Consider the following 15,703-nt stretch of genomic DNA (forward strand, 5'->3'; position numbering starts at 1 on the left):
AAATTATTCCAAGGGGGTATCATACAGCTATCCAATGTTTGTAGCCATTGAATTCCCAAGAGGACAACTACTATGACAAACATCATGTAGAACCCGTATTCAAAGATATAATATTGTATTTGTAACTCCACATTGTGCCATTTTCACTATAACATCAATATTTTTTCCATCTTCCATCATAACAATTATATTTGTAGCCAATCATACAAACAAGAAACATTTCCATCCTTAAGGTTATGGTCATGTTGATGGTGTTGGATGTTTCCAAAATATAGGGGATCTCCTCGACATGAGGTCCCAACTATACCTCACATTGTTTGGTGTAGGATTCCCATTGTGAATGTTTTAGAGATGTGCATTGGTTACAACCGTGCAAAATATCATAAACACCTCTTTGGGGTAGCAAGTATGAAAGATTTGTGTGACACCAAACGTAGAATTTAAAGGAATCTTTCACAATTGTAAAGAGAGACAAACCTACGATTAGGGAAGTATCAGTACTATCCTAAGAGAGACCCACAAGCAGAAGGGAGAAATACTTGTTGATTAACCTGCAAATTAGTTCACAAGATAAAAGACAATCATAAAAGCATGACCACATTCATTCAATAATATCAATATCTAAGCAATGAAATAGTTAGTTAGTCTTAGTATATATCATGCCAACATATACCATAAACATATAAAGAATAGTCTTACTACATCCACGACACATGCATGAAGGAGTGTCGGCTCGAAGAGCTTCTAACTATTACAGAAATATTCCAAGTACACTATTACATTGATGAAACACTAGATCCAATAGTGGAACATGAATCTACAACTTGCTTCTCCAAAGAATGATTTTACCTCTTATGCACAACTAGAGAATCCAAGGCAAAACTCTAAAAGTTCCAAGCCCTTTGCTTGAGTTAGGAGGACATATTTGTAATAAATGATGATGACTCTTGAGTTTCATCATGAATTTTCAACTTCTCTAACCTATGGGCTTCCATATAATCTTTCACATTCTATATATGACTCTTTACATCCTACATGTGTATTTTCACATTCCACATGTGTCTCTTGGATTTCATTATATTAGACTTATTACAAAGACAAACTACATATAGGACAATGGCTATATAGGACAAAACTTCTAATAAGACAAAATGGTTTCAAAAAGATAAGTTAGTTTCTTCTTCATGGAGTTCACAGCGATGTATGAATTCCATGCTCTAAAATCTATAGCAATGACTTTGACTTGGACTGACAGATCTATTGCAAACCACATCTTCATCTCCAATGTTTCCATCAATATATATTTGGAGTTATATTTCACACTATTCCACATCCATGACATTTTCATATGAACTTTGGCTTGTACGATGACATACTCTAGAATAATGTTCTTAGTAATCTCTAAGACTTCTTATTTTCATATTTGTTTGATTTGATCAATATACTCTTTCACTTCATGCATGATGATATCCCTACTTCTTGTCTCCCCAAGTGATCCCACTAAAGGCATACCATGTTTTTGTGCTAGGGACTTCGAACCATTATGCAGTCGACTATAAGCAGCCATAGTGTTGTTTGACTTCTCACCGAGATGGATGTAATTTTGACTATGGAGTCCCAACTGTACTTTATCCATCACAACAACAATCATGTCCTTTCTGACCAACCACTATGGAACCTATGGATATTTGGCAACCCATTCTTATATTTAATCAACAACTTTGTTTGCCACCTTCAATAGCATTACTACTTCTCATGCTTTCTTTTGTATACCAAGAAGGGGTGCCACTAACTCATGTAGGAGCATCATTTCATCATACAACTGTGCCATGGTGTCTTCCATTGGTCCATATAGATGATCACCATTCTTCTGTGTTGAGACTATTGGAAGACAAACATTGATTCTCTCTATTGAGGTGCCCCACACTTCGATTTGTTGCAGCTAGCTCTTTTCTCAACCATGCATTCTCACTTAAGAGATACTCTGAATTATCATGTGTTGCTGTGGTAAAAGAAACATTCTCTCCCATGACCACTTGTGGGTTTCTCTTGGTGTTTATAGTTATCACCTTTTTAGTGGATACAAAGACTAGATTCTAAGGATCATTAAGGAAGAATCTTCATCTTTCTTGCATGATCCTTTTCTTCAAATGATTAAATGTAACATTACACAAAACCATGACCCTATCTTCTGGTGGTGGTGTAATTCCCATGTCACTAAATGAAAGATGGCCACTTGTAAGAGGAGGTTCTAATGGAGAGCCTGGTTCGTCAAAAATAGGCTCAATGGCATCCCCTTCCTCCAATTCAACTTCTATCTCTTGGGTCATCTATTCTTCTTCCAGCCTTTGTGCGGCTTCCTCCTCCCGTGAGTGCCTTTATTGTTCTTCTTCTATTATCCTGCTTTATTCTTCTTCTTACTATTTCTTTCTAATAATGTCATCCTGCTTCTGGTTCTCATCATCTTCTTCTTGTATCTTTGCTTCCAATATTTTCTTCTCCTAGACAGCCTCAATAGCTCCTTTACTTAACGGGTCAACTTTCCACTTTTTTCTACTTGTTTTTGTTGGATCATGTTTAATCCTTTTCCTAGGACCTGCAATGCTTGCTTGAGAAGTTGTTTCTTGTGGTGCCTCTTAGATCTATATATATTGAAATTGTGGAACCTAGGAGGGACCTACTTCAATTCCTTGGTGTGCCTTCCTTAATGCATTGTACAACTTCTTCACTTTTTCATCTTTTGTAGTAGTGGTTGGTACATATGCCCCGGTGTATCCTATCCTGTCACAATGTGTCCTGCACACTTTCCTAGCATCATATTGGTGAAAGCTTATAACTCCAAAGTGTACGCACTTAAGGTCTTCTATTTCAACATGTGCTGCCTTGAGGCTCTTCGGCTCATACATTCCAATCCTCAAGGGGAAAGTGGGCCAATGATCCTTCTTTCTCCTATGAAGTTGTGTGAACAACCCATTATTCAATAGATAAGTGAACTCTTGCAAGAACACCTTGTTATTCACATATTTAGCATAACATGGGGGGAGGTATGACATCCAAAGCATTTGATGTATGTTCCATTTGGTGCAGAAAACCAATCCATGATATCATGCAATGCCTATATCACTTGTTCAATCATGCAAGGAGGTTCAATCTCATAAATCATGTGAAATATGACCACAAAGAAATGCTTCGCTAATTTTTCATATGCTCCTTTGAAACATAGCTCTGATAACACCTTGTAATCAAAGTAGACTGGAAAATTGTCTTGTGGGGTACATTTCCAATGCATCCCTAGGAATGCATACTGGGCACAAATCCCATTTAATAGATAAGCTGACATATAAAACTCAGGTGCTCATTTTTCTCTTAGAGCTGCTTTGGCTTACTCAACATGCCATTGCAATTCAAAGGAAAGTATGTCTACCCAACTGAAGATTTTTCCTCGAGTAACAACCAAGTTGAGCATGAATATCCAATTATATTCAAATACTTCTGCATTTTTTTTCCCATGCAACCTACAACACATAGCAATGATGGACTGATATACCTTCTTCAAATTCCTAGTTGAGTAAAATGCACTCAGGCGGTGTTGAAATTTGGCAGGCTCTCAACACTATAACTTGATGATTTCACTTGTGTTGAGATTAGCCCATCTAGTATATAATCTGTTATTGGCATATTCTCTTGGTCTCAACATATTTTAATAAGTAGCATGTCTCATCCATAGTCGGTAGCAAGATCACTACCACTTTCAATGTGAAGCAACAAGTTGGAATCATCCATGTGTGATACGATCCACTCAAATGCCTCAACACAAGGCATTACTAGAAGCATGTGTATCCTAGACTGATTTATGTTGATATATACTTCCTTGTCTTCTAAATCCTCAGGGAACATCTTTTGCATGAATGTGTATTTAATATCCTTCCATGTGACCTCAGAATATTTGTCTATAAACATTGTGTATCTGCAAGGATGGGAATTGTAGGCTTTGTAACTTTGACTACTTCCTTAGTACTTGCTTCTGAAACTTATTTTGAGGAAAATCGATGGTAACTAGGAGGCATCATTCCAATATATTATGAGAGAGTAATAATACTAGTAGTTGGAACACATGCACATGGAAGCACACTCATGGCGACAAAGATTAGCTTCAAGAAATCCTCTATCTATTACAAGTAATAACTCGACAGATATCATTCAAAGAGAAATCAAGTGTATCTAAGATCATAAGTCTATCATAGATGAGATAACATAACTATTTAGGTAAGAAAACTACATTATGAGAAAGGAGGGCACATGTTAGAGCAACAACGAAGATTCAAGTCTCACATGAGGCTTCAAGGTGAATTATGCACTCAAGGGAAGAGAGAGAGAGAGAGAGAGGGCTTAAGGGCACATGGCGCAAGTTGAAGGCCTGAAGGAGACTCACTATTGGTTGTAAGTGTATTGTGTGCTCAAAGAGGATAGAGATGGCATGGGTCACGAGTCAAAGGACCAAGGGGTCAGGCTTGAGCCTTCCCAATGCATTGTGCACTCAGGAGGGACTGGGAGAGCATAGGGCGCATAGTCAAGGAATAAGGAGGTAGGATGTTTCTTTAGGATGTGCCATGCACTCAAAAAGGGTGCAGTTTCTGAGAACATTGGTGGCTTATCTCTCTAGAGTGCGCTTTTAAAGGGAAATTAGGTTTTCTGGGTGCATTTTTCTGAGACAGTGAGGCCTTCACTTCCAAAAGTGTGTTCTTCTCTAAAACATCTTGAAATCAAATAACAAAGACCAAGAATCAAGATATAAACACAATAATTCTAAGAGGAAATACATGCAAGTACTTAAAGGTTTTGTTGCAATGATGACCAAAAGGTGAAAGGTCACATAATGCGAAGATTCATAAGAAAACCGCTTGCAACAACAAAATGGAATTTGTACTAGGAAGAATGATTAAAAATTCCAAAAAAGAAACTAAAATAGATTGAAACACTAGCAAGGAAAACAAGAATTACAACAAAAACAAAAAAATAAAGCAAGAAACACGACATGCAAAACATACTTAAAAAAAATATTGATTCAAAGAGGGGCACTCAGCCCATATGAGAATGATTGTGTGAAATAATGATTAATTGGGATGATTATAAAGATATTACATGAAAAACATGTCCATACATGCTCACCACTTTTCACTCAATGAGTGAGTTAGTTAATGAAGTGAGAGTGGGGTCCTACTTTCTAGGAGCGCACCCACATGCCACAAGAAAAGTGCATGCATGAGGAGAGCACATATCTTGACAACAAGGAGTGTGCTTGACTTGGAGGGTGCACTCATTGAGCTCAAGGAGTGCATTCAACTAGGGTGTAATTTTAGTTAACAAGGAGTGTGCCCCACTATTGGTTTGGAGTGCACTTTTCTAAAGGAGGGAGAAGTTTCGACAAATAATGGATATTTGAGTAAAAAAGTGTGATTTTCCTACAAAGTTGTGCTTTTTCCTGATTTTGTGAGTGTAATGCATGTTTAACAAAGCTAGTTGCTAAGTCAAGAAAATCTAGGCCTTTTCCTATCTCTAGATAAGACGACATAAGAACTCCTAAAGATAAAACAACGACACTTAGAAAGCTTCGACTTAGAGGAAATGACACTTAGAGATAACACAAGGATAATTAATCTAACAACATGATGACACAATGAAAATTGGAACTACATTTCATGTAGGCTCCAAAATTATATTAGGAATAAATTTTGGAGGGCGTTGTCGTAGAGGCAACACTTGGGGACACACTGGGATAACTCCATCTTCTTTATTTTGGCCTCATTTATGCACGAAGTCTCAATTCTTCAAGGAGTATTGATTCACTCATTGTATTTTCATCGACTTTCTCACTCTACCCAATTATAGATGTAGTTTCCTTTCGTTCCATGATTCATTCAAACATAAATGAACATTTTTCTAGATAGAAATCGTTTCAGTCCATGAGAGGGTAATATATTAATGGTGATTTTAAAGATAGTCATAGTCTTAATTTTCATATCTGGTGTTGCAATGCTGCCATCAGGCCTGGAAAGTACCCTAACAGAGTCATTATAGGAGCATAAGCATCGTTTCGCTTCCAGCTAGCCTGAACAGTACCCCGGTGAAGTTACTTGCATCACCTCTCTACACAGGAAGCATTTCTCTTCTTTCACCCTTTATTTCATTTCATTAAGTTTAGATATGCATTCAACGCTTATTATTTGAGATGGAAGAGGAATATCTACATATTTAGAGTAGGCAAGGTTTCTCCTTTAGAGAAGTATGTGTATATACCTTTGTTATTAGTTTGCTCACTATTGATTTTCCCCTTTCCTTTTATTACTTGACTGCATCAATAATAGAACACCATTAAGAAACAAAATAGGAGCAAGGACGATAAATATATATGTGTGTTGTGGTTATGCTTATGATTTCTCCAGTCAAAATGGACCATATTTTCTGTCAAAATATCATTGACCTAAAAGATATAGACCAACTCAAAGAAATAGGGTAACATATTAGCCAAGGGTTTTATGTCAATATAATTTTCCTTACCAAAGGTTAGCCACATAGTCCTGAAGTTCAAATCGATTTTCATGCAAATTTTATTAAGACCAAAAGAAAAATGAAGCAACTATGAAACGAGGTATGAAAACCAAAAATGTGTAGAAAGGACTAAAATGCATCTAATTAAATACAACCTACTCTAAACTAAAATAGCAACTATATGATTGGGTCAAGTGGAATGAAACTTCCAATGAAACCATAGGAGTTTCTCCCCACTTACAAGTCGAAAGATGTGATCGTGTACAATGAACATACATTATAGTGTAGTGAAAAATATAAGCAACCAAAACATCCACACTAACTCATAAAAACATAAAGTGCAAGCACAATGGTGTGACACACTTGGTTTCTCTATCTGACACGAAATTCCACAACAACAATGTTTCTTGAGCTCTCAATCATACAAGGCTTGATTGAATGCGTGAAGAAAATCATTATAGGAAATGGATCCTGATAAGTAAGATTATTCTATCCAATATGCGATAGGGTCATAAAGATAACCACTGGAAAAATCATGCAAAGGCAGGTTAACCAGAGGCATATTGAAATCATAAGAGAGATCAACATTGGACTGTGAAAATACATACTGAACATAATCTATGCAATTGTGTGGGTTAATCTCCTCAATGAAAGATGAAGGAAAGATATCAAAATGTAAGATCTGACAATCATTAAGATAACCCTTTGTTTCCACATTACATATCAAATATTTGGATGAAGAGGTATGCGACAATTGAAATTTAAATACCTAATTAAACATGTTACCTTAAGGGTTTGAAATTTTAATATGCAAAAAATGAGAATCCATCAAGATAGGATCTACATCCCATGAGATGACATTGATGAAAAAATTTTGTGAGAGGATTCTAAACTGACCAAATTCAAAAGTACCATTGGGGTGAAAGGAACCTGACATAAGCATCAACGTGGCCTAAAGTGCTTTCTTTCCCAGCAACACTCTGAATTCTCTAAAATCAAAACTCAGGCTGAGAGAGCACGGTCAACTATTTTTCCTAACAACATCCATTAATACATTGTTAATGAATTGAACCAGAGCTATTATGATCCCAAGATTGAAGAAATGGTTGATGTTCATCTGACAGGTTCGAACAAAAACATTCAATAATTAGTATGCCATCTTCATGAGTTGAAAGAGATATACCTAAAAGAAAGTCATCAATGATCATATCGGAATCCATTTGAAATTTTTCCAAATCAAAATCTTCTCGTGGGAACAAATATTCATTCATAAGACTTGGACAATAATCATCGTATAATTTAAAATAAATGAAATGATCAGGATGATGGTTGACTAAGAATTCATCTTGATTAACACGCTCAATATTGACAAGAGGGTTATCAACATTAGAAAATGATTGATCCTTGCAAACAAGAAAATCATTATCTAGAGAAAGGGATGAGAGGAAAATTAATTCCTCATCAGAAGATTCCTCCTCATTAGGGATGGTTACTAAATGAGATTCATGGACTTGATTTTCTTGTTTTCTAATTTGAATAGGATCAACACATGGAACATCAATAGGATGAGTATAAGGAATAAAATGAGTGCTAGATTCTTCTTCTAAATATTTCCTTAACATCCTAACTAAGAACTCGAACTTTTCATCCAAAACTTCCCAATCTACATCCTCATCTGTAAATTCATAACAAAGATGAAGGAATCTATCAACAAATTGTTCAAGGTATTCATTCGACTCCATTCTAAGATGATTGATTTCATTGAGAACATCTTGATATTCAAACTTGTCAAAGACGTGATGAAGTTTGTTAACCAATTTCTTAAAATAAGAAATAGAAGGAACATGAAAGGAATACCACCACTGCTTAGCATGACCATACAATGTAAGGGTAAACAACCTTGCAAGAATATATTAAGAATAAACAACACTTGATAAATAAATTTGGACAAATTCGATCACATAATCAAGAATGGTTTTTGGACCCTTTCCATTGAATTTTAAGTGTGACAAGTCATGTTTAAATTCCACAAGGATTGAAATATCTAATTCTTCTGAAAAAAACCTAAGGATTATGATCTAGGATGAATTCATTTAAGGTAAGAGATTCAAACAGACTTCACAGGATCATCTTGTCATCTGGCCCTCCTTTTAGCGCCAACATGGTGTTGGATGCTGCCAGCATACATGGGATCTCCCTGATATGAGGTCCCAATTAGACCTCACACCATTTGGTGTAGGATTCCCATCTGGTTATATGGTTCAGACACCATTGTGAATGATTTAGAGATGTGCCTTGGTTACAACACATGCACAAAATATCATAAACACCTCTTTGGTGTAGCAAGTACGTAAGCTTTGTGTGACACCAAATGTAGAATGTAAATGAAGTTTTCACAATTATAAAGAGAGAAGAGCCTATGGTTAGGGAAGTATTAGTACTATCATAAGAGAGACCCGTGAATGGAAGGGAGAAAGACTTGTTAATCAAACTGCAAATTATTTCACATGATAAACAACAATCATAAAATCAAAACAACACTCATTCAATAATATCCATATCTTAGCAACGAAATGGTTCATTAGTCTAGTATGTATCACACCAACATATACCATAAACATATAAATAATAGTCTTACTATATCCATGATACATGCATGAAGGAGTGTCGACTCGACGGGCTTCTAATTATTAATGAAATATTCCAAGTACATTATTGCATTGATGAAACACTAGATCCAACAGTGGAACATGAAGCTATAACATACTTCTCCAAAGAATGATTTTACCTCCTATGCACAACTAGAGAAGCCCAGGAAAAACTCTAAAATTTCCAAGCCCTTTGCTTGAGTTATGAGGACCTCTTTATAATAAATAATAATGGCTCGAGTTTCCTGATGAATTTTCAATTTCTACAACCTATGGGCTTCCATATAACCTTTCACATTCTATAAATAGCTCTTTACATCCCACATGTGTCTTTTCACATTCCACATGTGTCTCTTAGAATTCATTACATTGGACTTATTACAAACTACAAACTACATATAGGAAGGTGGTTATAGAGGACAAAACTTCTAATAACACAAAATGTTTTCAAAAATATAAGTCAGTTGCTTCTTCATGGAGTTCATTTGTGATGTATGAATGCCATGCTATGAACTATGTAGCAATGAATTTGACCCTCTTAAAATTGGAAATTAGGGCCAAATTCCACCTTGGGACAACTTATTTGATGGATATGACGATTGCATTAAATTCCCCTTTTTAAGAGAACCAAAATTTATATAACGATCATCTATTTGGACAAGCAGAAGTGTGTTTTTGAATTTATGCCCACACATGTGCAAATTGTTTAGGTTGGCCACATCATCATGTAGGCTCATGAAGCCTAATGCATGTAACTCTCACCCTCAACGACTTGTATAATGCAAGTGCCCTCTCACTTCATTTGGCATCATCATCACACACATTTTTTCTCTCTCCTTCTCTCATTGGTTTGTACAAATGGGCATATCTTCTCTCTCTTATTTGTGTCACAGAAGGATGAATTTTGTGGGCAAATTGTAGGGCCGAATTTTAGGATTGTTGCAGGAGTTTGACCATCGTTGACTAAGCACTTTGACTCATCATTTGACTGCGATTTTTGTGGGAAATTTTAATTTTTGGCAGGCTGTATAGTTTGGCACAGGAACCAAGAATTTATGGGCACTTTGACTGCAAGATGACTGTAGGGTTGACCACATACTTGACCGCAGAGTTGACAAAAAAATTGACCAAGTTTGACTGTATTTTTCAGGACTGTTTTGGGCTGAATTTGACCACCTTATCAGGCCAAATTTGGCTGGTTTTGACTAAGATTCAAGAGGATTGTTTGACTATTGTGTTGACCATCTTTGAATTTCTAGTTAGGAATGAGTTTGACTGTAGTTGACTACATATTTGACAGGGTTGTTTTGAATTTTATTTGGCAAGTCAATTTTGAATTTTGTACTCTCTCTCTTTGCTGATAATTTGATATAATAATAAGAATAATTGATCAAATGTTTTCCCCACATTGGGTTTTTTTCCTGGCATTCACCAAATCTGGTGTCCTCTCGTCTTGGCTTGTATTCTACATTTTATTTTATGTTTTATCTACAATTACTTTCAGTGTGATTTATGGTTAATGTGATTGCTATTGGAAAACTAAATTGAAATTGTCATTGGCTACTAAAGGAATGTTGAAGTAATTGTGTTAAGTATAGAACCTACCATTGTTAACTAAAATTATCATGGTATCAAAGCCCACGTGAAGAAAAAGCGAGAGAAAGCGAGAGAAAATCAATCACCAAGAAAGGTTTATTGGACAAGTTTCAATGGCTTCTTCATCTTACTTAAAGAATGAGGACAAGCTCAATGACAAATCCAACTTTCATGCATGGAAAATGACTTTGGACCTATCTTTGGAGGAGCATGAAGTATTAGACTATGTTGAGGGAAAAGTGGTGGAGCCTCCTTCAAATGCATTACCTGATCCTAAGATGAAGTATACAAAAGGTGAGGTCAAAGCAAATAAAATTTTGGTTGATTCTATTCAAAAGAATTTGGTTGCCTATATTTCTGATTTGGGAACTTCTAAGGAAATATATGATAAGCTGGTTGGGATGTTCAAAGTGAACAATGCAAATAAAATCCTCTTTATCAAAAACAAGTTGAAGGACATCAATATTGATAAAGGGGAGTCCATCCAAACCTACTTCATGAGGATCACACAAATCAAGAATAACCTTTTATCTAATGGAGAAGTTATTGCTGACAAGGAGCTCACTCTCATTACACTTGGGCATCTTTCAAGAGCATGGAATGTGTTTAACACCACCATTCTCAACAATGATAAGATTCCTAGTTTTAATGAATTATTGGCTAGATGCATTGAAGAGGAGACAAAGTTGATGGCGGGATATAAGCCTTCAAATGTAAATGAACCCACTACTTACTTCGCTCATGCAAAGAAGAAAAATAATGTTGGTACAAGGAGACAGGGTAAAGGGTTCAAGCGGGGATTCAAAGAAGGAAGAAAAGGAAGGTGTTTTAGTTGTAATAGGTTTGACCACTATGCAAGAGAGTGTCCTCACAAGAAGTGTAGGTTTTAACCTTGTACAAAAATTACTTGCATACAAATTCTAAAAACAAAAAATAAATAGTGGCGAGAGCGTAAAACATTAAACATATATACACAAATATTTTCCCCTGGATCCCAAATTCGTGACTACCAGATTGATATTTCATTATATTCCTTTCAATGTTACAATAAATATATATACGTGCCGAAGCATCCATAAACCCCAATCCACTAACCCTGGATTAGAACATAACCGTAGTTCCCTTAACCAAATCTACAAAATACCATGGGCAGAAAACCAACATGCCAAAAACCATGTGTGAAATCCATGTACAAAACCATAGGTAGGTCCGCCCACCTAATATAGGGTCCAAAAAAAAAATTTCCCGGGGCACTACACCCGACACAATGAATGGGGGTCTAATTGCCCCCTTCTAACTTCCTGGCTAGTCATGGAAAGAAATAACACACACCCAACAAGAAGAACTCTCCAAGGGATGATGACAACAACACAACAACAACAAACGCAATGGAAATCAAAGGAATAACAAGTTCAACAATAAAGGAAAAAGGAATGCTCTTGCTGCTCAATATGGAAATGGTTGACCTCCCAAAAGATCAAGAAACTCCATGTATGAGGAAAGTAATTTTGTAGAAAAACAAAAGGAATTTTACCTTATTTCTGATTTATGTACTTCCTCTCCTCCAGACACTTTGGATCATTAGTTGATTAATAGTGGAGCCTCAAGGAACTTCACTGGGTACAGGGAGGCCCTCTCAAATTTTGTTGAAAAGAAGACTAATTTGGATATCATACTTGGAGATAATGCCAACTATCCCATGAAAGGAATAGGTAATTTCACTCTTTACTTAAATAAAGGTCAAAACATTCATCTACAAGAAGTATTATATTTACCCAATTTGAAGAAGAACCTGGTGTCTATTTTTGTGATGGAAGATAAAGGCTTCAAGCTAGCATTCATTGATGGAAAGGTACGTATTTGGAAAAGAAACCCTAAAGGTGAATTTACACTTGGGTTTAGGGTTGAAGGTCTCTATCAAGTTGGAAGAATTCCTTTGGGAGCCATGGATTTCGATGCTTCACTTCAATATGAGATATGGCGTCGAAGGTTCACCCACGTACATTACAAATCCTTACCTGGGGTAAGATGGTCACAGGTATGCCTGATTTCAACATGAATCATGAAGGAGTTTGTCAGGGTTGTGCAGTTTGGAAACTCACAAGGGGATAAATCCCTTCAAGTGAAAGCCAAACTATTAATATTATTCAATTGGTCCATTCTGACCTATCTGGTATGTTTTCCATAACATCATTGGGAGGATACTTATACCATTCAATTTTTGTGGATGAATTCTCTCGTAAAACATGGATCTATATCTTGAAGAAGAACGATGAAGTGTTCAAATGGTTCTGTTCTTTCAAATCCTTGGTGGAGAAACAAATAGGGAAGAAGATCAAGATATTGAGGACCAAAAATGGATCCAAATATGAATCAAATGAATTGAATGACTTATGCAGATAGGCTGGCACTGAGAGGGAAACAACCATTCCATACACCCCTAAGAAAAATTGAGTTGTTGAAAGGAAGAATCGAACAATCATGGAATCCACCTATTCCATGCTCCATGATTAAGGTCGATCAAAGTTCTTATGGGGAGAATATGCTAACACTACCATGTATATTCAAAATAGGAGTCTGCATCAAGCACTAGATTTCAAGACACCCGAAGAAGTTTTCACTGGTAAGAAACCTGATGTTTCTCATTTTAGAATATTTGTTTTTCCCATGTATTTTCATGTGTCTAAAGAGAAAAGAAACAAGTTGGAAGCATCTGGAAAGAAAGGTATACTTGTGGGCTACAATGAAAATTCAAAGGCATATAAAATCTATGTGCCTAGTCAAAGAGATGTGGAAATAAGCCATGATGCCATCTTCGATGAAGACACTGCACTTCGGAAGGACATGGATCTCCCAATTCCAAGGAAGGATAATGATGATGTTGCATAAAATTTGGATGAACCTCTGACAGATGAGCTTATGCCTAATGTTGAAGGCCCGATGGATCCCATTAATTTACCACCTAGTGATCCCTCTACCTCAACGAAAATACCTTTGTGGCTCAAAGATACCCTCGAAGATGCTGAAAGACATATTGCTCCAAGAGGAAAATTCTGTGAAATCAAGAAGTCGAACAAGTATCAAGGGTACTTAGTTTCTATGATTATTATTGTTCAATCTAAGCCATGTACGTTTGAAGAATCCATAAAGAACTAAATATATAAGGATGCAATGAATGAGGAAGATGAATCTATCATGAAAAATGATGTTTGGGATGTGGTTCCTAGATCGAAGGACAAGTCCGTAGTCACCTCAAAATGGCTATACAAAATTAAACATGGAGATGATGGGAGTGCTGAGAAATACAAGGCCAAGTTCATTGCTGAAGGCTTCTCTCAAAAGGAAGGAGTGGACTATGACGAGATATTTGCATCAGTTGCCCGATATACCACTATTAGATCAATTATTTGTCTCATTACCTCTCAAGGATGGAGCCTACGTCAAATGGATGTTAAGACTACTCTCTTGCATGGCTCGCTTAAGGAGGCAGTCTACTTGGAACAACCTTAGGGGTTCGAAGTACAAGATCGAAGGACACACATATGCATGTTGAAGAAATCCCTCTATGGGTTGAAGAAAGCCCCTAGGGCTTGGTATGAGAGGATTGATAGCTATCTTATGTAGTTGGGATTTATGAGGAGCGATGTTGATACTAATCTATACTTCAAGGTTCAAAAGGACATGCCTCTCATCTTGGTCATTTATGTACATTATCTCTTTCTAACAAGGTGCATACCCTCTCATTTACCAATGCAAGAGGGAGTTATCTTCCGAGTTAGAGATGAAGGACCAAGGGTTGATGCACTACTTCCTAGGCCTGGAGGTCTGGAAAAATCCAGGTGAGATTTTCCTTTCTCAAGGAAAATACATTGTGAAATTTATTGAGAGATGTGGGATGGTTGATTACAAGTCTATGTCTACTCTGATTGAACTCAAATCAAGAAGCTATGTGGAAGTGTTTTTGGGCTCGAATTGGCAACCCCTTTTGAATATAGACAACTTGTGCGGGCCCTAATGTTCTTGGTAAAATCCCATCCAGACATGTGCTTTGTTGTGAATACATTGAGTCAATTTATGGACGAGCCTCATCGCACACATTGGATTGCTGCTAAGAATCTATTGAGATATCTTCATGGCACAATCAATTATGGACTAAGATACACTACTAGGAATTTGAGGCTACATGGATATACGGATGCTGACTAGGTTGGAAGTGTGGTGGATCAAAAGAGCACATCATGATGTTTCTTCTCATTAGGGTTTGCTTCATTTTCATGGATGAGCAGGAAGCATAAATTGGTTTCTTTAAGCATTGCCGAGGTTGAATACATTGTAGTTAGTATGGCCTATTGTGAAACTGTTTGGTTGAGGAAGATCTTTAGTGAGATATTTGAGCACATGTTGGATACCACCATAATCTTCTCCGACAACAAGAGTAGGATTCTCATTTCAGAGAATCACATGTTCCACGAATGCTCCAAGAACATTGATATCAGTAACCATTTTATCTGGGATATGGTACAGTGGGGAGAAACAAGGCTCCAATAAATCAATACTAATGAGCAAGTCACAGAAATTATCACGAAGCCTTTAGGGGGTTCTGATAGAGACTTGGATTCATGGAAAGACCCTCCCATGAGGGTCCCGCTTTAGTTGGACATTGATCTCTGGGAGTTCCTCAAGGATTGGGGTACTTCTTGGAGCTATGAGTGACCATATGGTGAGTGGTTCACCTTCCCCTATTAGTGCGCTATGTACAGGGTGAGTGGTACACCTTCCCCTGTGATACCCCATGATGGTTGACATGTGTGTAGGGTGAATGGTTCACCTTTCCCTACAATTGATGACATGTGTGTGTAGGGTGAGTGGTTCAACTTCCCCTATGATTAACATATGCATAGGATGAGTGG

The sequence above is a fragment of the Pinus tabuliformis genome, chromosome 8 (genome assembly GCF_031772625.1).
Source record: "Pinus tabuliformis cultivar Carrire ecotype Pingquan chromosome 8, CPIR1, whole genome shotgun sequence".
NCBI classification, from domain to species: Eukaryota; Viridiplantae; Streptophyta; class Pinopsida; order Pinales; family Pinaceae; genus Pinus; species Pinus tabuliformis.